This window comes from Sciurus carolinensis, chromosome 11 (genome assembly GCF_902686445.1).
Source record: "Sciurus carolinensis chromosome 11, mSciCar1.2, whole genome shotgun sequence".
NCBI lineage: Eukaryota > Metazoa > Chordata > Mammalia > Rodentia > Sciuridae > Sciurus > Sciurus carolinensis.
Genome location: NC_062223.1, coordinates 17,061,795 through 17,085,646, shown reverse-complemented (window position 1 = coordinate 17,085,646; position 23,852 = coordinate 17,061,795). Strand labels below are relative to the sequence as shown.

The window sequence follows — 23,852 nt, the reverse complement described above, 5'->3', positions numbered from 1 at the left end:
GGATATTTTTAATGATATAACACATTATTGTTAAGTGTTAGCTATGATCATCCTTGGGGCAATGCATTTTTCAAGTCCTTTCATCAAAATATAAAAAACGCACAGAGAATTACCATATCATCACATTTGAGGTCTGGGAGTGTTTTTATTGTGTTACAAATTTTTTTCCATAAAGAAAATTCATCCATTTTCTCTTTTACAGTGCACTCTGAGCCTCCCATTCTAGGCATGTGTAGTGGGTCCAGTTTGCTCTGTTTGCTTAGATTGCCTGGATTCATATCAGGTAATTTAACTTTATCAGATTTCAGCATCTCACCAGTAATGAAGGTGATAATAACATCATCTCTTTCTTGTAGAATGGTCAAGAAGATTATGCAATACAGACAAGCAGCAGAACAATTTCTAACTTGCATCGGGTGTTCCATGAAGTTCAAAATATTAATATTTCTTGATTTATAACAACTGAGATAGTGTGGGTCACAAAACCAGCATTGCTCAAGCCTTCCGTGTCCCTCCCTGCATGGGCCTGCCCCCCCTGCAGTGTGACTGAGACACCTGCTGGCTGGAGAACATGAACTGCAGGGGCTAGTATGTGTCAATTCTGGGCAGGTTAGAGCACCTGCTTGACCTCCAGGTGTCTCTCTGTCATGGAGACTGAAGAGGCTTCATGTTCAGCCTCCTTCTATTCTTTCACTTCCTGCTGACTCATCAGTCCTCTTTCCCTTCCCTTAGGACCTCTACTGCTTTCAGACCATATTTTGTTCCCCCTAGTTTAAACAGTAAGAGAAAACATGTGATACTTGCTTTCTGTGTCTGACTTACATTGTTAACATGATGATCCCTAATTCTATCCATTTTTCTGCAAATGACATGATCCTATTCATTGGTGAATAACATTCCATTGTGTGTGCGTGTGTGTGTGTGTGTGTGTGTGTGTGCATCATATCTTATCCATTTGTCTTTGATGAGACCTATCCTGATTCCATATCTTGGTTGTTGTGAAATTGCCACAGGAAGCAAGGATATGCACATTCCTCTATTGTAGGGTGATTTCCCTTTAAGTATATACCCAGGAGTTGTGTAGCTGTGTCATATGGGGATCTATTTTTAATTTTCTGAGACACAACTCTACTGTTTTCCTAAGTTTTTGTACTAATTTAGATACTCACTAAAAATGTGTGAGGGTTTCTTTTGGTCCACTCTCTTGTTGACATTTGTTTTTGTTATTATAATTATTATTTTATTAGTTCTATTTAGATATCCATGACTATAAAGTGTATTTTAACATATTATACATGCATTGAGTATAAGCCATCCTGATTAGGATCCTATTATTGTGGCTATACATGGTGTGGAGTTTCACTGGTGGTGTTCTCATATGAACATTGGGAAGTTGTTTCTGATTCATTCTATAGTCTTTCCTATAACAATCCTGACTAGGATGACATGGAATCACAAGGTGAATTGAATTTGCCTTTCATTTATGCCTAAAACTTTTGAGCTTGTTTCCACATAGTTATCGACCATTCGTACTTCTTTCAAGTAGTGTCTGTTTAGATCATTTATTTGTTTTATTAATTTAATTACTCAATCTTTTACTGTTATCTTTTTATAGTGTTGTATTAGAGCATTACTGTTATACATGCATGGAATATGATTTGCTCCATTCCAGTCTCTCCAGTGCTTCCTCTTTTCCTCATTTTCCTTTCTCAATCCCCCTCTTACCCTTCCTCAACTCTACTGGTCTTTCTTCCATACCTTTATAGATTTATAGATAAGTGCATTTTAGGTGTACATGAAGGTGAAACTGTGATCTATCCATGTAGGTACGTAGGATCGCTTGGTCAAGTTCATCACACTGTCCCTTTTCCCGTCCCTCATCCCTCCCAATGTTTCCCCTTCCTCTGCTCCACTGGTCTTCCTTCTCTTTTCATGGGGTTCCCTTCCCCCTTTCCTTTATCTGCACTACTTTCTGCATATGCAAGACAACATTTGACCCCTGACATTTTTCTTTTTTTTCAGACAATCTTAGATGACTTTTCATTGATTTACTCTTACAAAAATGATTCTAAGTAAACCTGTTAGTTACCTTTATGTGTTCCTTATGGAATTAAAAATGTGTAACAACAAATCTGATATTCATATCTCTTGAAATAAATTCAGACAATTGCATTAAAATTATGACATTTGCTACACTCCCCCTTTGGTTGAGGAGAATGGAATACGTTGTGGACTCCAGGACTAGTGGAGTCCTGTACTTGTTCTCTTTAGGGGATGGTCCCTGACACACAGTACTTTGGTTTGGGACAGAATCATACCAGCATGGAATGGGATTTGCTCCAGTTCAGCCCCCAGTAAATTGTCTTTCTGTCTTTTCCTCTCCCCTCAGCAACCACCCCCCCATGCCTTCACTTTCCTGTACTTTATATCTTAGTTGATATATTGTTTTTAAAATTAGTGTTTTATAAATATATATAAAGGTGAAATTCACTGTGGTATATTCACATAGACACATAGGATAGTTTGATAAATTTCATCCCACTGTCCCTCCACCCTCTCCCACAATCCCCTTCCTCTCCTCCTCTGATTTCTCTTCTATTTTCATGAGATTGGCCTGCATATCCTGTAAATCAACACCCTCTCTGAGATGCAGGAGGCACAGATTTTCTCTGATTCTGTAGGGCCTCTCTTGGTGCACTTGACTGTTTCTTTGCTGTGAAGAAGTCTTTAGTTTTATGCCATCCATTATTGATTTTTGATACACTTAGAGTTGATTTCTGTGCAAGGTGAGAGTTAGGGCTAACTTTCATTTTATTACACACGAATTTCCAGATTTCTTCCAGCTTTGATTGAGAGGCTATCTTTTCTCTAGTGTTTGTTTTGGCACCTTTGTCTAGTATGAGGTAACTGTATTTGTGTGAGTTTGTCTCTGTGTCTAATATTCAGTTGTATTGATATTCTTGTCTATTTTGGTGCCAATACCATGCTGTTTTGTTTCTGTAGCTCTGTAGTATAATTTAAAGTCTGGAATTGTAATGCCTCCCGCTTTGTATTTCTCACTAAGGATTGCTTTGGCTATTCAGGGCCTCTTATTTTCTGATGAAATTCATGACTCCTCTTTCTATTTCTATGAAGAGTGTCACTGCACTTTTGATGGGAATTGCTTTGAATCTGCAACGATGGAAAGCACTATGGATATTCATCAAACAACTAGGAATGGATCCACCATCTGACCCAGTTATTCCACTCCTCGGCATATATCCAAAAATTTAAAATTGGTGTAGTACAGTGACAAAGGCACATCAATGTTTATAGCTAAGTTATAAAACCAATGGAGAAGCCCGTCAACAGATAAATGAAGGAAGAAAATGTGGAATATATATATATTAGAATATTATTTAGCCATAAGAAGAAAGACTTTATGACATCTGCCAGCAAATGGAGGATCTGGAGAATATTATGCTAAGTGAAATAAGCCAATCCCACAAAAACAAAGCTCAAATATTTTCATGGATATGTGGAGCTAAACCACAATAAAGTAAGGAGGGGAAGGAGAGAAGTTTGGTAGACTAGACAAAGAGGAACAAAAGGAAGGGAGGAGGAATAGGGATATGAAAGATGGTAGAATAAATCTAACATAGTTTTCCTGGGTACATACAGGGAAATACCTAAGTGAATCCCAGCATCGTGCCCACTCCACAGTTATGGGGTTCTACTTAGAATAAGATATATTCCATGCTCATATAATTTTATCAGAATGAATTCTACTTTCATACATAACTAAGAAGAACTAATAAAATAAAAAAAAAGAACACCGAAAAATAGAAATTGAAGAGACCTTGGAAGATGGAAAAACCTCCCATGTTCTTGGATAGGCAGAATTAATTTTGTCAAAATGAAAAGTGATGTACAGATTCAGTGCAATCTGCATCAAAATAGCAATGTAATTATTCATAGTTAGATAAAAAAACAAGTCCTAAAATTCACACAGAAAAAGCAGAGACCCTGAGTGTCTGGGATTACAGACATGTGACATCTTACCTGGCAGAACAATATATTTTCATTTCACTTATTGTCACTTTTAAGTGGAATATTGATTTAGTTAGCTTTTCTCTGCTGTGACTGAAAGACCTGATTAGAGCAATTTTAGAGAAGAAAAAGTTTATTTGAAGGCTCACGGTTTCAGAGGTATCAGTCTATAGAAGGTTGACTGCATCCCTTGGGGCTCCAAGTGAGGCAGAACATCAGGGCAGAAGAGTGTGGTGAAGGGAAGCAGCTCACATGGTGATCAGAAAGCAGAGCGAGAAAGTCTCCACTTTCAAGATAGAAAATAATACCCCAATGACCCGCCCCCAATGACCCACCATTCCAGCCACAACCCAACACACCTTCAATTACCATTCAATTAATGCCATCAGGGGATTAATTCACAGATTGGGGTAAGGCTCTCATAATCCAATCATTATCCTCTAAACATCCTTGCATTGTCTCCCATATGAGCTTTTGGGGAACACCTCATATCCATCCATCAGAAATTAGAACTAGTGCAGAATGGTCTAGAATCCATCATCTTTACCATTTTTGAAGGTAAACTTTTGTGGCAAATCCAGTAGATAAGGTATATCCAGACAGCTGGTAACACTGCTGCTACTGGGCATCCGACCACAGGAAGTAAAATCAGTGTGTTGAAGAAACATCCGTAGTCCTGTGTACACTGCAGCACTAATCCCAATAGTCAAGAATAGAAACACAGTGCCCATCAACTGAAGAAAAGCCAAAGAAATGTGGCATATATACACAATGGAATATAGTCAACCATAAAAAAATTTTTTCTACACTTTGCAGCAATATGGATGGAATTGTAGATCATTATGTTAAGTAAAATAGGCGAGGCACAGAAAGAGAAATGTCACTGGATACACTTACATTCCAAGTATATGTGAAATCCAAAATGGGTGATCTCCTTGAAGTTGAGTGTAGAGTGGTGGCTACCAGGTGCTGAGGTGAGTGGGGAGGAGGGAGAGAGAAGGCTGATCAGTGGGCACGAAGTTGCCATTAGATGAGAGAAAGAAATTCTGCTGTGCATAGCAGGGCGACAGAACAATCATGTGCTTCACATTCCAAGAAGTTAGAAGATGGACTTTGGGTGTTACACCAAACAAAATGATAGGAGGTGAGGAGGTGGCTTCATCCTGATTTCAAAATATTCCACAGTGTATTTAGGTATCAAAGCATTATGTTACTCTCCTAATGTGTGATTTTTATGTATAATTTAAAAGTAAATGTAAATTATAAGAAGATTATTATACTGTGCACAATAAATTTGTGCAATTAAAAAAAATAATTCGAAAAAAAAGAAAAACAGGACTTTTTTCAGTTTGAGAACAACCACCACGCAGATAGAAGGGAGTATTTGTGTTATTTCACACAGTTTTGCAAGCACCAACATCAGAACCTGAGCACTCCCAAGCATTATCATAGGAATACATGGAAAATATATTTATTTTCCCCCAATTTTCTGGTACTCTGGCTATTTTTTTTTTTTTTTGAAATTTAAACTTGGGTAGGGTGGTTCTATAAAATGACTTCATGAAGACAATTTTAATTGATGTAAGACGTTGTAGTTCCAAATATTTAGATAAAATATGCCAATAAGCTTTCATTTACAAGTATGTCAATTTTATTCTTGGATTAAAACTCTAAGAATACTTACTCAACTAAATGAATGAATAATCTTAGCCAATTAATTATCTAATACTTCAATTATTACTTAAATTTTTTACCCAAATTAGCCACATTCCATTTCTGATTGGCAGTTTTCTTCTCACTTGTATGTGCTCATATGGGTATACTGATAAATATGTTCATGGGCACAAGATTGTTCTTGTTTTACATGTGTGCTTCTACTGGCGTGTGGCAGAGAGAGGGCATATCGATCAAATGAATTATTCAAATATCCTTAATTAGGTTTTTTGATAGGCCAGAAGCAAAATAACTTGGGATTCATCTCACCTTTGTTAGATATTATATTTCTGAATATGTTTCCTTAATTCTACACAACAAACTGACTTTTGAGGAGGTAACTGTTTACTTCAGAAACTTGATTCCATAGTACCTTAGTATGTGATTCAGCACATGCAGAAGACCTGAGAAGCCTGAAATTAAGTTACTGTGTGTCCTACGATTTCAACATCAAAATCTTAGAAAGAATTTTCCCCCTAAAACTACCTTTTTGAATGCATTCTTGACCTCCTTGTTCCTGAGGCTGTAGACCAAGGGGTTCAGCATGGGGATGACCATAGTGTAAAAGACGGAGGCAATCTTGTCTGTGTCCATGGAGTGGCTGGAGCTGGGCTGTAAGTACATGAAGATAATAGTCCCATAGAAAATGGAGACAGCAGTGAGGTGGGAGGCACAGGTGGACAGAGTCTTCTGGTATCCTGCAGCTGAGCGCATCTTTAGGATGGTGACAAATATGAATAGTAGGATACCAAGATAACTAGGAGGGCAAAAAAGACATTGAAGCTGGCTACATAAACAAGAACCAGCTCATTGACATGTCTATCAGAGCAAGACAGAGACATGACTGCTGGAATATCACAGAAGAAGTGATGGACCACGTTGGACTCACAGAAGGAGAGACTGAATGCTTCCCCTAATTGGATGGAGGCATTCAGGAGACCACAGACATGGCAGCCTATGGCCAGACAGGCCACACACACTTGTGGTCATGGTGGTGGAGTAATGGAGGGGTTTGCACACAGCTGCAAAACGGTCATAAGCCATGGATGCAAGAGGAAATTCTCCACGCTGGCAAAGGCTGCAAAAAGAACATCTGAGCAGCACAATCACTGTAGGAGATGACCTTGTGTCCAAGAAGGAGCCCGACCATGACCGTGGAGTGACAGCTGAGGAGTATCCAATGTCTGCCAGAGACAGGTTGCCAAGGAAAACATACATGGGAGTGTGGAGACGAGAATCAGTGAGAATCAAAACAATCATCCCAAGGTTTCCAACAACATTAATGAGAATAGATAAGCGTGATCAGGAGAAAAAGGGCCACTCGTAGTCCTGGGGCATTGGTTAGTCCTAGGAGGATGAACTCTGTGGCTTCTGTCCTGTTCTCCATCCGTGTAATTTGGGGATCAGAAGATACTCTTTTGCAAACAGAAATGAAGGTCAAAGTGTTAAGGGGATTGTGAAATCGATATCGCACTGAAAATGAAACATGTATACATTAGGTAAATTATTTTATTAGTACAATAATATACATTTCAAACCTCACCATGTGTAATTGTGAGATTAACCACAAAATTTAATGCATTGATTATTTACAGTTACAAACTTTTGAACTTGAAAATTCACCCAAGTCAAAATCTATTTTTCAAATTTATATAATTTAAACTAATATTTGCTAAACTTTATGAATCTTACAATATGACATGTTGGGAAACATGTATATAGTTATGTATACATGATTATATATGTAATGTAGATTCACATGTGTCATACTTCACACACACACGATTGTCTACCAATTCTGTTTTTCTTGGTCTAGCAAAAACTTATACCTTTGAGATACTCACTTCAAAGGATTGCTCTATATACTGTATATTGAATTCTGGATTGAATAATTTAGTCACGGTTACAACAGTGTTAATAGCAAGTCAATCTCTGAATCCAAGAAGAGTGTTTCCCAAATAAAATTGTCATAATCATAAGTAAACCAAATTATTTAGTTCCACTCATAGTTACAGTGTCTTCATTAATGCAACTCAGCATGTGGGGTTTCACAGTGTAGTCACTGAGTTATGTGTACATTGAATGTCCTCAGATAAAGGGGCCAGTGTGCACCTGCACAGGCAGCAGACGCAGTACTGAGCAGAAGCATCTGATACTGTGTGGGTTCTAGCAAAGTTTCAATAGAGTCCTGCCATTTACTACCTATGAGTCAATTTTCCTTACAGAATTCTGCTGAAGATCATCTTTTCAATATTTAAAATAAAAATAAAAGGCAATGATATCTAACTCAAAATACCATTGTGAGGATTAATGCGAAAATGCATAAAAGTAACCTCTAAATTCTGGGTGAGTATGACCTTGTAAGTGTCAGTTTTAATAATCATCAAATGCAATGATGGATTGCACATATGTGGGCTTAGGAAAAAAGGGGGGCAGTATGCCAAGCTTCAAGGCAGGTGAGCTTTATAGTCTTGTAGACTCCTTGATTTGCATCTTTTCTCATGCTGGATTGCTGAGATTTTCTATGCTTTCCAGTAGCTCTTCCTCTGTTCTTCCTCCACCCACGATTGGCTGCTCTAGCACTATCACCTCCCTCATTTTTCTGTTGTGGTTCAATTTCTTCCTGAACCCCATACTTTAGCTTACAGTGAACCAATATCCAGTTCTTATACTAATGCTTTATAGTATATTCACATATTGGGATCACAGAGATTGAGGTTTGAAAATTTATGATTTGGTGACTTGACTTTAACTTGCAGATCTTTTTTTGAAGCACATTCCATGTTGTAAATATATATTGAAGCGTCACATGTACTCCATGAATGTACACGCTTATATGTCCAAGAAAAGAAAAGTTTAAAATATGCAAACGAAAAAAATGTTCTTTGAATCTGTTTTCTGGATAGGAGCAATGATTTAATTCTTTGTATTTGAATATGAAATCTTAGGAAGGTAACCACCCAATGCTCATGAGTATTCCCCACCATCTCTTAACTTTCAGCAACCTCACTGCATGAACAGACCCGAAGGCACTGTGTTTCCAGTTTTAACACACACATGACCACTTTTTAGCGTATGTTATGTTCTATGAAAAATGAGGGGATCATTTTACAGAAGAATGTGTGTGTGTGTGTGTGTGTGTGTGTGTATTTCCGCATGTGTAGGTATTTTATCTTACCTGTAAGGCAAATTAATATTTGTGCAGTCTTGTGATGTGAGGCTCTATTATTATACACCTAGAATAAGGAAGATTAGAGATGTAACCCAGGTTGGACCTCATTCCCAGCCTGTTCTTTTATTCACATCAATGTCAATGTGTATAGATGTGCCTGAGATATTGACAGCTATGGAGAATATATTAAAATGCAAGCCAGAAATTATGAATTTTGTATGGTTTCTTCTGTAGCTTAAATGAAGACCATGTTACTTGTCTGCCTTTTACCTACCATAATAAACTTACACACAGTTAAGATGAAATAACCACCTAATTGTCCAGAGCATTGTCTTTACTGTTATTCTTGACTGAAATTTCTACGTTTAGCAAAATATTTCCTGAGTACCATAGACTTCTAGTGAGGTAACTTTTGATATGTACAACCCAGATCCACCTCAGTTTCAAAGAAAAACTTTCTAAACATCTTTCCGTGCCTCAGTAAGTTATAGAGAGTATAGCTGTCCAACTATTTTTCTCAAATCATGAATTTTACTGAGTGTATGTTGGATATTGAAACTTACCTTCCTCCTTGGAAACACAGAACGATCTTCAACCATGAAATCTGAAATTCAGCCACAGATTGATGCATCCATTATGTTAGAGAGACTCTCTGTCTCAGGCAGTGGTCAAGGATCCCAAGCTGCCCAGGCAGGAAGGAAACAGTGGAAGGTTGTGGTATTAACATGGATTCAAGTTCTGAGTCCATCGTGCTTCTTTGCTAGGTCATTGGAGGAGTCTCTCACCTCTTCCTTGGTTGAAAAACAAATGCAGTAATATGACCTCTTCACAAATGCATAGAATTGTGTTTTTTTTTTTTTTTTTTGTGGTGCTAGGGATTTGAACCCAGGGCCTTGTGCTTGCAAGGGAGCACTCTACCAACTGAACTATATCCCCAACCCAGAATTGTGCTTTTAAGAGCAAGTAAGGAAGTGCCTATAAACCTTACTGATCATTTCAAGTCATTCAATGCAATTTTTATTTTGAGGTATTCCCCTTGTTATGTTGTAGGCTCTTAGAAAACCCCAAACTCTGAAGAAGTCCTGTGTTCAAGCACATCTAGGGACATTCAGATAAAGAAATGATGGTCAAAGGAAGTAGAATGGAAATATAGTCCCTGTGAAATGAAGTCACCTGGAGTCATGTTGAATTTCAGAAGCTAATATACAGGGACCAAGAGTCAATTATGAAGACATGGATCTCTCAGAGGATGCCCTCAAGGGAGCATCTGTACAAAGACTCTTTCCTCTCTCCTAGGAAAGCAACAATTGAACTGCCTGTGGGGACCGATTTGGATTTTTGAGTGTGCACATGTGTTTTGTATTGAATGTTAATGTATAGATAACAGTGATATGCATACATTATAGCACACAGTTGTGGTATTTTTTTACATATATAGCTATGTCACCACTACCCAAATCACCTACACCAATTTCCAACCTTTCCCATGAACAGCCTCTTCTTTCACCCCAGTGTCTTGGAAACCACTCAACAAATTTTCCATCTCATTTGACTTTTGCAAGAATGTCTCTCACTAGAACTTGTTGCTTATGATTGTGACATCATTTACTTAGCATAAATGATTTGATGGTCCATCTATTTTGTTAACTGTATCTTAATGGATCTTCTATGGACTTATGTTTCATAAAATCAACTGTACTCATTGTTTTTGTCATTCCTGGTGCAGGACCATTTTTCTTGGTTCCAGTGTTTTGGTGATTATGAATAAAGTTGATCTCAACATTGGCTAACTTTTCTTATGTGAGTGTAGACTTTTCTTTCATTAGAGCGAATACCTAGGAATTGGATTGCTTGGTCAAACAGTAAACATGTTTAATTGAACTCTTTTAACTCTCAACGTTCAACTCAGTAAAGGAAGGTCAAAGGGAGTAGAATTGAAATCTCATCTCTCTGAATTGAAGGTGGCTTGAGTCATGTTGACTCTCAGAAGCTAGTACACAGGGACCAGGGATGTTACAGAGAAAGGCAAACTGTTTTCAGAAGTGGTTCTCTCAGTTTTCATTCTCAAGAACAATTTGTTCCAATTTTATCATATCTTTTTTTATACTTAAATTTAGTTTTTATTTTGGTTTCATGTTTGCAATTTCTCAATGATGGTTCAGATTTTCCCAGTGAAATCTTTATATTGTGACATTTTATTTTTACTATTAGTGTTTCATTTTATTATTCATTTGACAGATCATAGCAGAATGTCTTTGGGGTATGTAGTGTGATGTTTATATTTAGACATGGTATCTCAAACTAGGAATACTTAAGTTATCCATCATAGAAAATATTTATTATATCTTTGTGTTGTCAATATGCAAAACTTCATTCTAGATTTTTTTGTATTTTTAATTTCTTCTTGTTAGTTATACATGACAGTAGAATGCACTATGATACATCATGTGTAAATAGAGCATAAGTTCTCATTCTTCTGGTTGTACATGATGTACACCCACACCAGTCACGTAGTCAAATATGTACATAGGAGACAATGTCTGATTCATTCAACTATCCTTCTGCCCTGATACCCACTCCTGTTCCTTTACTTCCCTTTATCTAACTTAAAATAAGTCTATCCCTCCATAGTGCTGTTCCTATCGTGAATTAGTATCTGTGTATTGAAGAAAACTTTGGCTTTTGGGTTATGGGTGTTGGCTTATTCCCCTTAGCATTATATTTTCCAGCTCCATCCATTTACCAGCAAATGCCATTATTTTATTCTTCTTTAAGGCTGCATAACATTACATTGTGTATATATACACATGACATGATTTCTATTTAGAAGATCCAAAATATTCCACCAGTAAAGTTCTTGAAAAAATAAATGAATTCAGCAAAGTAGCAGGATATAAACCAATACCCATAGTAAAACACATTCCTATGCATCAGTGAAGAATCTACTGAAAGAGAAATTAGGAAAATGACCTGTTGACAATAACCTCAAAAAAAAAAAAACAAAAACAAAAAAACACAAATACTCGGGAATAGATCTAACCAAAGAGGTGAAAGACCTCTACATGAAATCTTTTAGATATCTTTAGTGATATAACACAATATTGCTAATTTTTAGCTATGGTTGTCCTTGGGGCAATGCATTTTTCCTATTTCTTAAAGATATCTCCAGGCTTTTCATCAAAAATAAAAAACACACAGAGAATTACCATATCATCACATTTGAGGTCTGGGAGAGCTTTTATTTTGTTATAAATTTTTTCCCGTAAAGAAAATTCATCCATTTTCTCTTTTACAGTGCACTCTGAGTCTCCCATTTCAGGCATGTGTAGTGGATCCAGTTTGCCCTGTTTGCTTAGATTGCCTGAATTCATATCAAGTATTTTAACTTTATCAAATTTCAGCATCTCACCATTAATGAAAGTGATAACAACATCATCTCTTCCTTGTAGGTTGCTCAAGATTATGCAATCACTTACAGACAGAGGCAGAACAATTTCTAACTTGCATCAGGTGTTCCATGAAGTTCAAAATATTAATATTTCTTGATTTATAACAACCTGAGATAGCGTGGGTCACACAAACCAGCGTTGCTCAAGCCTTCCGTGTCCCTCCCTGCGTGGACCTGTCCCCCTGCACTGGACTGAGACACCTGCTGGCTGGAGAACATGAACTGCAGGGGCTAGTATGTGTCAATTCTGGGGAGGTTGGAACACCTGCATGACCTCCAGGTGTCTCTCTCTGTCATGGAGACTGAAGAGGCTTCATGTTCAGCCTCCTTCTACCCTTTCTCTTTCTGCTCACCCACCAGTCCTCTTTCCCTTCCCTTAGGACCTCTACTGTATTCAGACCATATTTGTTCCCCCTTAGTTTAAACAATAGGAGAAACATGTGATACTTGCTTTCTATGTCTGACTTACATTGTTAACATGATGATCCCTAATTCTATCCATTTTTTCTGCAAACGTCATGATTTCATTCATTGTGAATAACATTCCAGTGTGTGTGTGCATGTGTGTGTGTGTGTGTGTGTGTGTGTGTGTGTGTGTATCATATTTTATCCATTCTTCTTTGATGAGACCTATCCTGATTCAATATCTTGGCTGTTGTGAAATTGCCACAGGAAGCATGGATATGCACATACCTCTATTATAGGGTGATTTCCCTTTAGGTATATACCCAGGAGATGTGTACCTGTATCATATGGGAGATCTATTTTTAATTTTCTGAGAAACAACGCTACAGTTTTCCTAAGTGTTTGTACTGATTTAGGTATTTACCAAAAATATGTGAGGGTTTCTTTTAGTTTACCTCTCTTGCTGACTTTTGTTTTTGTTATTATCATTATTATTTTATTAGTTCTATTTAGATATCCATGACTATAGTGTATTTTGACATATTGTACGTGCATTGAGTATAAGCCATCCTGATTAGAACCCTATTGTTGTGGCGATACACGGTGTGAAGTTTCACTGGTTGTGTTCACATATAAACACAGGGAAGTTATTTCTGTTTCATTCTACAGTCTTTTCTATAACAGTTCTGACTAGGGTGACATGGAAGCACAAGTTGGATTGAATTTGCCTTTCATTTATGCCTAAAACTTTTGAGCATTTATTCACATATTTATCAACCATTTGTACTTCTTTTGAGAAATGTCTGTTTAGATCATTTATTTGTTTTTAATTGAATTACTCCATCTTTTGTTGTTATCTTTTTATAGTGTTGTATTAGAGCGTTACTGTATACATGCATAGACTATGATTTGCTCCATTCCAGTCTCTCCAGTGCTTCCTCTTTTCCTCATTTTCCTTTCTCAATCCCCCTCTTACCCTTCCTCACCTCTACTGGTCTTTCTTCCATACCTTTATAGATTTATAGATGAGCGCATTTTAGGTGTACACGAAGGTGAAACTGTGCTCTATCCATGTAGGTACCTAGGATCACTTGGTCACGTTCATCACACTGTCCCTTTTCCTGTCCCTCATCCTCCCAATGTTTCCCCTTCCTCTGCTCCACTGGTCTTCCTTCTTTTCATGGGGTTCCCTTCCCCCTTTCCTTTATCTGCACTACTTTCTGCATATGCAAGACAACATTTGACCCCTGACATTTTCTTTATTCAGACAATCTTAGTTGAATTTTCATCGCTTTACATTTACAAAAATGATTTTAAGTAAATCTGTTAGTTAGCTTTATGTGTTCCTTATGAAATTATAAATGGGGAACAATGAATGCTGTTCATTTTTCTTGAAACGAATTCAGACAATTTCATTAAAATTAAGACATTTGGCACACTCTCACTTTGGTTCAGAATGGAATATGTTGTGGACTCCAGGACTAGTGGAGTCCTGTACTTGTCCTCATTAGGGGATGGTCGTGACACACAATCCTGTGGTGCATTTAGACCTAATCATGCCAGCATCGAATATGATTTGCTTCCAATTTAGTCCCAATTCCTTTCTCTTTCTCTCTTCTCTCTCCCTTCAGCACCACCCCCCATCCGTTCACTTTCCTGTACTTTATATCTTAGTTGATTTATTGTTTTTAAAATTAGTGTTTTATAATATATATATATATATATATATATATATATCTATATAATATATAAAGGTGTAATTCACTGTGGTATATTCACATAGACACATAGGGTAGTTTGATAAATTTCATTCCACTGTCCTCCACCCTCTCCCACAATCCCCTTCCTCTCTTCCTCTCCTCCTCTGATTTCGCTTCTGTTTTCATGAGATTGGCCTGCATAGCGTGTATACCCTGCATACCTCTTTGAGATGCAGGAGGCACAGATTTTCTCTGATTCCATAGGGCCTCTCTTGGTGCACTTGACTGTTTCTTTTGCTGTGAAGAAGTCTTTAGTTTTATGCCATCCATGTTATTGATTTTTTTTTTGCACGGTGTTACTTTTTTAAAAATTGTTTTATTTATTAGTGTACCACAAATGGGATACAGTTCTCTATTTGTACATGGAGGCAAGGCATACCATTTGTGTAATCATACGTTTACATAGGGTAATGATGTTTGATTCATTATTTTTTTTCCTTCCCCCCCACCCCTCCCACCCCTCTTTTCCCGCTATATAGTCCTTCTTTCCTTCATTCTTACCACACCCTTACCCTAACCCTAAAACCTAACCCTAAACCTAATGCTAACCCCTCCCACCCCCATTATATGTCCTCATCCGCTTATCAGCGAGTCATTCGGTCCTTTAGTTTTTTTGAGGATTGGCTTATCTCACTTAGCATGAATTCTCCAATTTCATCCATTTGCCTGGCAAATGCCCATAATTTTATCATTCCTTCAATTGCAGAGTAATATTCCATTGTATATATATGCCACAGTTTCTTTATCCATTCATCACCTGAAAGGGCATCTAGGTTGGTTCCACAATCTGGCTATGGTGAATTGCGCAGCAATGAACATTGATGTGGCTGTATCTCTGGTAGTATGCTGATTTTAAGTCCTTTGGGTATATTATTAGCACACAGCTTTCCAGATTTCCTCCACCAGTGGGTGGAGAGACTACCTTTTCTCTAGTGTTTGATTTAGGCACCTTTGTCTGGTATGAGGTAAGCTGTATTTGTGTGGTTGTGTCTGTGTGTCTAATATTCCGTTCTATTGGTATTCTTGTCTATTTTGGTCTCAATACCATACTGTTTTTGTTTCTGTAGCTCTGTAGTATAATTTAAGGTCTGGAATTGTAATGCCTCCTGCTTTGTATTTCTCACTAATGGATTGCTTTGGGCTATTCAGGGGTCTCTTATTTTTCCGATGAAATTCATGACTGTTTTTTCTATTTCTAGGAAGAGTGTCATGCAATTTGATGGAATTGCATTGAAATCCACAACCCCTCTGGAAAGATGTATGGATATTCCTTAAAAAACTAGGAATGGATCAACAATTTGATCCAGTTATTCCACTCCTTGGCATATGTTCAAAAATTTAAAATTGGTATAGTAAAGTGACAAAAGTCGCATCAATATTTATAGCCCATTCACAATAGCTAAGCTATAGAAACCAATGGAGAAGTCTTATCAACAGACAAATGCATAAAGAAAATGTGATATATATTATGTATATAGGCAATATAGGTGATATCCTATGATATATTTGTGTGTGTGTATATAATACACACAAATAGAATATTAGTCAGATGTAAAAAAAAACAATACTTTATGTCATTTGGCAGCAAATTGAAGAATCTGAGAGAATAACATGCTATGTGAATAAGCCAATCCCAAAAAACAAAGTTCAAATATTGTTCATGGATAGTGGAAGCTAAACCACAATAAAGTAAGGAGGGGAAGAAAAGAAGTTTGGTAGATTATACAAGGGGAACAAAATGAAGGGGGGAGGAGTAAGAAATGAAAGATAGTAGAATAATATAATATAATTTTCTTAAGTACACATATGGAAAGATCAATGAATCCCGACGATTGTGCACACCCCACAATTATGTGGTCCTAATAGAATAAGATATATTCCATGCTAATATAATTTTATCAGACTGAATTCTGCTTTTCATACTAACTAAGAAGATCGAATAAAAAAAAAGTAGAATTTGAAGAAGACCTGGAAGATGGAAAGGCCTCTCATGTTCTTGGATAGGCAGAATTAATTTTTGTCAAAATGGCCTTACTCAAATATGATATACAGATTCAGTGCAATCTACATACAAAATACCAATATCATTATTCAGATTTAGTAAAAAAAAAAAAAAAAAAAAAAAAAAAAACTGTCCTAAAAATTTGCATGGAGAAAGCAAAGATCCAGAATGTCCAAGCAATCTTGAGCAATAAAAACAAGGCTGAAGGCTTCATAGAACCTGACCTTGAGTCATACTGCAGAGCTCTAATAACAAAACCAGCATGGTACCGCCATGTAAGCAAACATGAAGCCCCAGGGAGCGGAGAGCAGGAGGCAAAGCCTCAGAGATGTGTTCATCTTGTCTCTGATAATGTTGCTGAGAACACGAGGGTGGAGAAAGAGTCTTTTAAACAAATGTTGCTGGGAAGATTGGACAGCCATTTGTGGAAGGAATGAGCTAGATTCCCTTTTACCCCTGCATGAACGTCAGCTCAAAGTGTGTGAAAGGCCTGGCAACAGACCAGGAATTGCAGCTAATACTACAACCGAGGTTCCACCACTGCAACACACAGACTTGGCCATCAGCTTCCTTAAAGAGACACCCACAGCCTAAGAAGTAACAGCAGGCATCAGCAAGTGCAATAGCATCAAAATAGAAAAGCCTAGTGCTTACGTTTCTTTTTGTGTTTCCAATCTCTTGCTTTCTAAGCTGTACTTTTGAAATTTAAAAATCCAACTTGTATATGTTAATTCTGAATAAGTTTTTCTAGTCTAATATTTATGCTATATATATATTACAAATAATATTATATTATTTTCCTGTTTTTCTCATTTGTTACCTTTTAATGTTTCACGGTTTCAAGTTCATTAAAGAATATATATGTGTGTGTATATATATATATTAAAGAAATAATATATTTAGGTGTGTATATATACTATGTACACACATAATATTGGTGGTACTAAGGATTGAAACACTGGTGTGCTCTTCTACTGAGATTACATCTCAACTTTTAAAAAGATTTTAAATATGTTACTTGTGGTACCAGGGATTGAACTCTGAGGCACTTAACCACTGTGCACATCCCCAACCCTATTTTGTATTTTACTTAGAGACAAGGTATCACTGAGTTGCTTAGTTTCCTCACTTTTGCTGAGGCTGGATTTGAACTCGAGATCCTCCTGTCTCAGCCATTGGGATTAAAGGCATGCACCACCACACCTGGATTATTTTTATTTTAAGAACAGGATTTCACTAAGTTGCTGAGCTGGGTCTCAAGTTCACAATCCTCCTGCTTCGTAAGTCCTGAGTCCTCTGGGATTTATGGACATATGATATCAGACCTGGCAAGAACAATATAATTTTGTTCCATTTATTGTTCAAATTTTAAGTGGAATTTTGTTTTAGTCAGCTTTTTCTCTGCTGTGACTGAAAGACCTGGTCAGAGCAATTATAGAGGAGGAAAAGTTGGTTGAAGGGTCATGGTTTCAGAGGTATTAGTCTATAGAAGGCTGACGGCAATCCTTGGGGCTCCAGGTGAGGCAGAACCTTCAGGCAGAAGAGTGTGGTGAAGGGAAGCAGCTCACATGGTGATCAGAAAGCAGAGTGAGAAAGTCTCCACTGAATGGATACAAAATATATACTCCAAAGGCAAGCTACACACTACCCACCTTCAGTTACCATCCAGTTTATCCTATCAGGGGATTAATTCACTGATTGGGTTAAGACTCTAAAACTTCTTACACATGAGTTTTTGGGGAACACCTCATATCCATTCATCACAAATTAGAACTCACGCAGAATGGTCTAGAATCCATCATCTTTACCATTTGTGACTGAACTTTTTGTGGCAAATCAGTAGGATAAGGTATATTCAGACAGCTGGTAACACTGACGCTACTGAGTGACCAACCAAAGGAAGTAAAATCAGTATGTCAATGTACATGTATGATTACATGACATGAATTGTATGAATCTACATAGTGTCAAACATTAGAAATGAAGTGATGTACCCTGTATGTGTACAATGAATCAAAATGCAGTCTGTAAAAAATAATAAAAAAATAGAAACATCTGTAGTCCCGTGTGCATTGCAGCACTATTCCCAATAGCCAGAAATGGAAACAAAGTGTCCATCAACTGACAAAAAGCCAAAGAAATGTGACATATATACACAATGGAATATAGTTAATCATAAAAAATTTTCTATAATTTGTAGCAATATGGATGGAACTGTAGGTCATTTCATTAAGTAAAATAATCAAGGCACAGAAAGAGAAATGACACTGGATACATTCCTACTACAATCATATGTGAAATCCAAAATGAGTGATCTCATAAAAGTTGAGGGTAGAGTGGTGGTTACCAGATGGTGGGGCGAGTGGGGAAGAGGGAGAGATACAGAAAGGTCATCAGTGGGCACTAAGTTGCCGTTAGATGAGAGAAAGAAATTCTGCTGTTCATAGCAGGGTGACTACACAGAACAATGATGTGCTTCACATTCCAAGAATCTAGAAGAATGGGAGTTGAATATTTATGCCATAAAGAAATGATAGAATGTGAGGAGGTGGGTTTATCCTGATTTAAACATTCCACAGTGTATACAGGTATCAAAGCATCGTGTTATTCTATTAATATGTAAAGTCTTTATGTATCATTTAAAAATACATGTAATTTTTAAAAAAGATTATCATACTGTACACTATAAATTTGTGCAATTAAAATAATGAAATTTAATAAAGAACAAAACGTCATTTATTCAGATTGAGAACAACCACCATGCAGACAGAAGGGAGTATTTGTGTTATGTCACACAGCTTTGCAAGCATCACCTTTAGCACCTGAGCACAACCGAACATTATCATAGGAATACATGGAAAATATTTTTATTTTCCTCCAATTTTCTGGTACTCTGGCTATTTTGTTTTTTTAAATTTAAATTTAGGCAGGTTGGTTCTATAAATGACTACGTGAAGACAATTTTTAATTGATGTAAGATGTTGTAGTTCCAAATATTTAGATAAAATATGCCAATAAGTTTTCATTTAAAAGTATGTCAATTTTATTCTTGGATTAAAACTCTAAGAATACTTACTCAACTAAATGAATGAATAATCATAGGCAAATTAATTCTCTAATACTTCAATATTAGTTAATTTTTTTTAACCAAAGTTAGCCACAATCTATTTCTAATTGGTAATTTTCTCCTCACTTGTTGGTGCTCACAAGTGTATACTGATAAATACATTCATGGGCACAAGATCGTTCTTTTACATGTGTACATCTATTGGTGTGTGACAGAGAAAGTGCATATAGATCCAATGAATTATTCAGATATCCTTAATAAGGTTTTATGATAAGCCAGAAAACAAAATAAATTGTGATTCATCTCACCATTGTTAGATATTATATTTCTGAATATGTTCCCTTATTTCTACACAATAAACTGACTTTTGAGGAGGTAACTGTTTACTTCAGGAACTTGATTCCATAGGCATCTTAATATGTGATTCAGCATATGCAGAAGACTGAGAGACCTGAAATTAAGTTACTGTGTGTCCTACGATTTTAACATCAAAATCTTAGAAAGAATTTTTCCTCTAAAACTACCTTTTTGAATGCGCTCTTGACCTCCTTGTTCCTGAGACTGTAGACCAAGGGGTTCAGCATGGGGATGACCATAGTGTAAAAGACGGAGGCAATCTTGTCTGTGTCCATGGAGTGGCTGGAGCTGGGCTGTAAGTACATGAAGATTATAGTCCCATAGAAATGGAGACAGCAGTGAGGTGGGAGGCACAGGTGGACAGAGCCTTCTGGTATCCTGCAGCTGAGCGCATCTTTAGGATGGTGACAAATATGAATAGGTAGGATACCAAGATAACTAGGAGGGCAAAAAGACATTGAAGCTGGCTACATAAACAAGAACCAGCTCATTGACATGTCTATCAGAGCAAGACAGAGACATGACTGCTGGAACATCACAGAAAAAGTGATGGACCACGTTGGACTCACAGAAAGAGAGACTGAACGTCTCCCCTACGTGAATGGAGGCATTCAGGAGACCACAGACATGGCAGCCTATGGCCAGACAGGCACACACACTTGTGGTCATGGTGGTGGAGTAATGGAGGGGTTTGCACACAGCTGCAAAACGGTCATAAGCCATGGATGCCAAGAGGAAATCTCCACGCTGGCAAAGGCTGCAAAAAAGAACATCTGAGGCAGCACAAGCACTGTAGGAGATGACCTTATGTCCAAGAAGGAGCCCGGCCATGACCGTGGAGTGACAGCTGAGGAGTATCCAATGTCTGCCAGAGACAGGTTGCCAAGGAAAACATACATGGGAGTGTGGAGACGAGAATCAGTGAGACTCAAACAATCATCCCGAGGTTTCCAACAACATTAATGAAATAGATAAGCGTGATCATGATAAAGAGGGGAGCTGTATTTCTGGGTCATTAGTGAGTCCTAGGAGGACGAACTCTGTGACTTCTGTCCTGTTCTCCATCCGTGCATCCGTGTAATTTCGGGATCAGGAAATGCTCTTTAGCAAAGAGAAATGAAAGTCAAAGTGTTAAGAGGATTGTGAAATCCATATCACACTGACACTGAAATATTTATACATTAGGTAAATTATTTTATTAGCACAATAATTGCACATTTCAAACTTTACCATGTGTAATTGTGAGCTTAACCACAATTTTTAATGCATTGATCATTTACAGAGTTACAAATTTTGAACTTGAAAATTCAACCCAAGTCAAACTCTATTTTTCAAATTTTATATATTTATACTAATATTTGCTAAACTATGAATCTTACCATATGCCATGTTGGGAAACATGTATATAATTACATATGCATAAATTTGCATTTAATGTAGAATCATAGGTCTCATACTTCACACACATACGTGTGCACGAACACACACACATGATGGTCTACCAATTCCATTTTTCTTGGTCTAGCAAAAACTTACTTTTGGTATGCTCACTTCACATGATTGCTCTAGATACTGTATATTGAATTCTGGGTTGAATAATTTAGTCATGGTTATACAGTGTTAATAGCAAGTCAATCTTTGAATCCAAGCAGAGTGTTTCCCAAGTAAAATTCTCATAATCACATGTAAATCAAATTGTTTAGCTCCGCTCATAGTTACACAGTGTCTTCATTAATTGCAATTCAGCATGTGGGGTTTCACAGTGTAGTCACTGAGTTATGTGTACATTGAATGTCCTCAGATAAAGGGACCAGTGTGCACCTGCACAGGCAGCGGAAGCAGTTCTGAGCAGAAGCATATAATACATGTGTGGATTCTAGAAAAATTTTCAATTCAGCCCTGCCATTTAGTACTTATGAGTTATTTTTCCTAACCCAATTCTGCTGAAGCTTATCTTTACAATGTGTAAAAATGGAAGTAAACAATGGTATATAACTGAAAATACTATTGTGATGATTAAATGTGAATAAAAGTAACCTCTAAATTCTGGGTGATTATGACCTTGTAAGTGTCAGTTTTAATATCATCAAATGCAATGATGGACTGCACATATGTGGGCTTAGGAAAAAAGGGGGGCAGTATGCCAGCTTCAGGACTCGGTGAGCACTACAGTCTTGTAGACTCCTCTTGATTTGCATTTTTCTCACACTGGATTGCTGAGATTTTCTATGCTTTCCAGTAGCTCTTCCTCTCTTCTTCCTCCACCCATGATTGGCTGCTCTAGCACTATCACCTCCCTCGTTTTTCTGTTGTTTTGGTTCAATTTCTTCTTGAAACCCATACTTTAGCTTACACTGAATGAATATCCAGTTCATATACCAATTCTTTATAGTACATTCACATATTTGAATCACAGAGATTGAGGTTTGAAAATTTATGATTTGTGACTTGACTTTAACTTGCAGACCATTTTTTGAAGCACATTCCATGTTGTAAATACGTATTGAAGCATCACATGTACTCCATGAATGTACATGCTCATATGTTCAAGAAAAGAAAAGCTTAAAAATATGCAAATGTAAAAAATGTTCTTTGAATCTGTTTCTGGATAGGAGCAATGATTTAATTCTTTGTATTTGAATATGAAATCTTAGGAAGGTAACCACCCAATGCTCATGAGTATTCCCACCATCTTCTTCTTAACTTTCAGCAACCTCACTGCATGAACAGACCTTGAAGGCACTGTGTTTCCAGTTTTAACACACACATGACCACTTTTTAGCATATGTTATGTTCTATGAAAAATGAGGGGATCATTTTACAGAAGAGTGTGTGTGTGTGTGTGTGTGTGTGTGTGTGTGTGTATTTCCGCATGTGTAGGTATTTTTATCTTACCTGTAAGGCAAATTAATATTTGTGCAGTCTTGTGATGTGAGGCTCTATTATTATACACCTAGAATAAGGAAGATTAGAGATGTAACCCAGGTTGGACCTCATTCCCAGCCTGTTCTTTTATTCACATCAATGTCAATGTGTATAGATGTGCCTGAGATATTGACAGCTATGGAGAATATATTAAAATGCAAGCCAGAAATTATGAATTTTGTATGGTTTCTTCTGTAGCTTAAATGAAGACCATGTTACTTGTCTGCATTTTACCTACCATAATAAACTTACACACAGTTAAGATGAAATAACCACCTAATATAAATTTTTGAACTTGAAAATTCAACCCAAGTCAAACTCTATTTTTCAAATTTTATATAATTTATACTAATATTTGCTAAACTATGAATCTTACCATATGCCATATTGGGAAACATGTATATAATTACATATGCATAAATTTGCATTTAATGTAGAATCATAGGTCTCATACTTCACACACATACGTGTGCACGAACACACACACATGATGGTCTACCAATTCCATTTTTCTTGGTCTAGCAAAAACTTACTTTTGGTATGCTCACTTCACATGATTGCTCTAGATACTGTATATTGAATTCTGGGTTGAATAATTTAGTCATGGTTATACAGTGTTAATAGCAAGTCAATCTTTGAATCCAAGCAGAGTGTTTCCCAAGTAAAATTCTCATAATCACATGTAAATCAAATTGTTTAGCTCCGCATGTGTAGGTATTTTTATCTTACCTGTTGGATTTCAGAGCATTGTCTTTACTGTTATTTTTGACTGAAATTTCTAGGTTTAGCAAAATAATGATATTTCCTGAGTACCATAGACCTCTAGTGAGGTAACTTTTGATATGTACACCCCAGATCCACCTCAGTTTCAAAGAAAAACATTCTAAACATCTTTCTGTGCTCAGTAAGTTATAGAGAGCATAGTTGTCCGACTATGTTTCTCAAATCATGAATTTTACTGAGTGTATGTTGGA

The 23,852-nt window shown here is 36.9% G+C and overlaps 2 pseudogenes; both read right to left on the bottom strand.

Annotated features, from left to right (window-relative positions):
* Positions 1-6,192: 6,192 nt before the first annotated feature.
* LOC124959066 (olfactory receptor 5B2-like) lies at positions 6,193-7,129 on the bottom strand (annotated as a pseudogene).
* Positions 7,130-20,084: 12,955 nt separating this feature from the next.
* Positions 20,085-21,018, bottom strand: LOC124959065 (olfactory receptor 5B2-like; annotated as a pseudogene).
* Between the last annotated feature and the right edge of the window lie 2,834 nt (positions 21,019-23,852).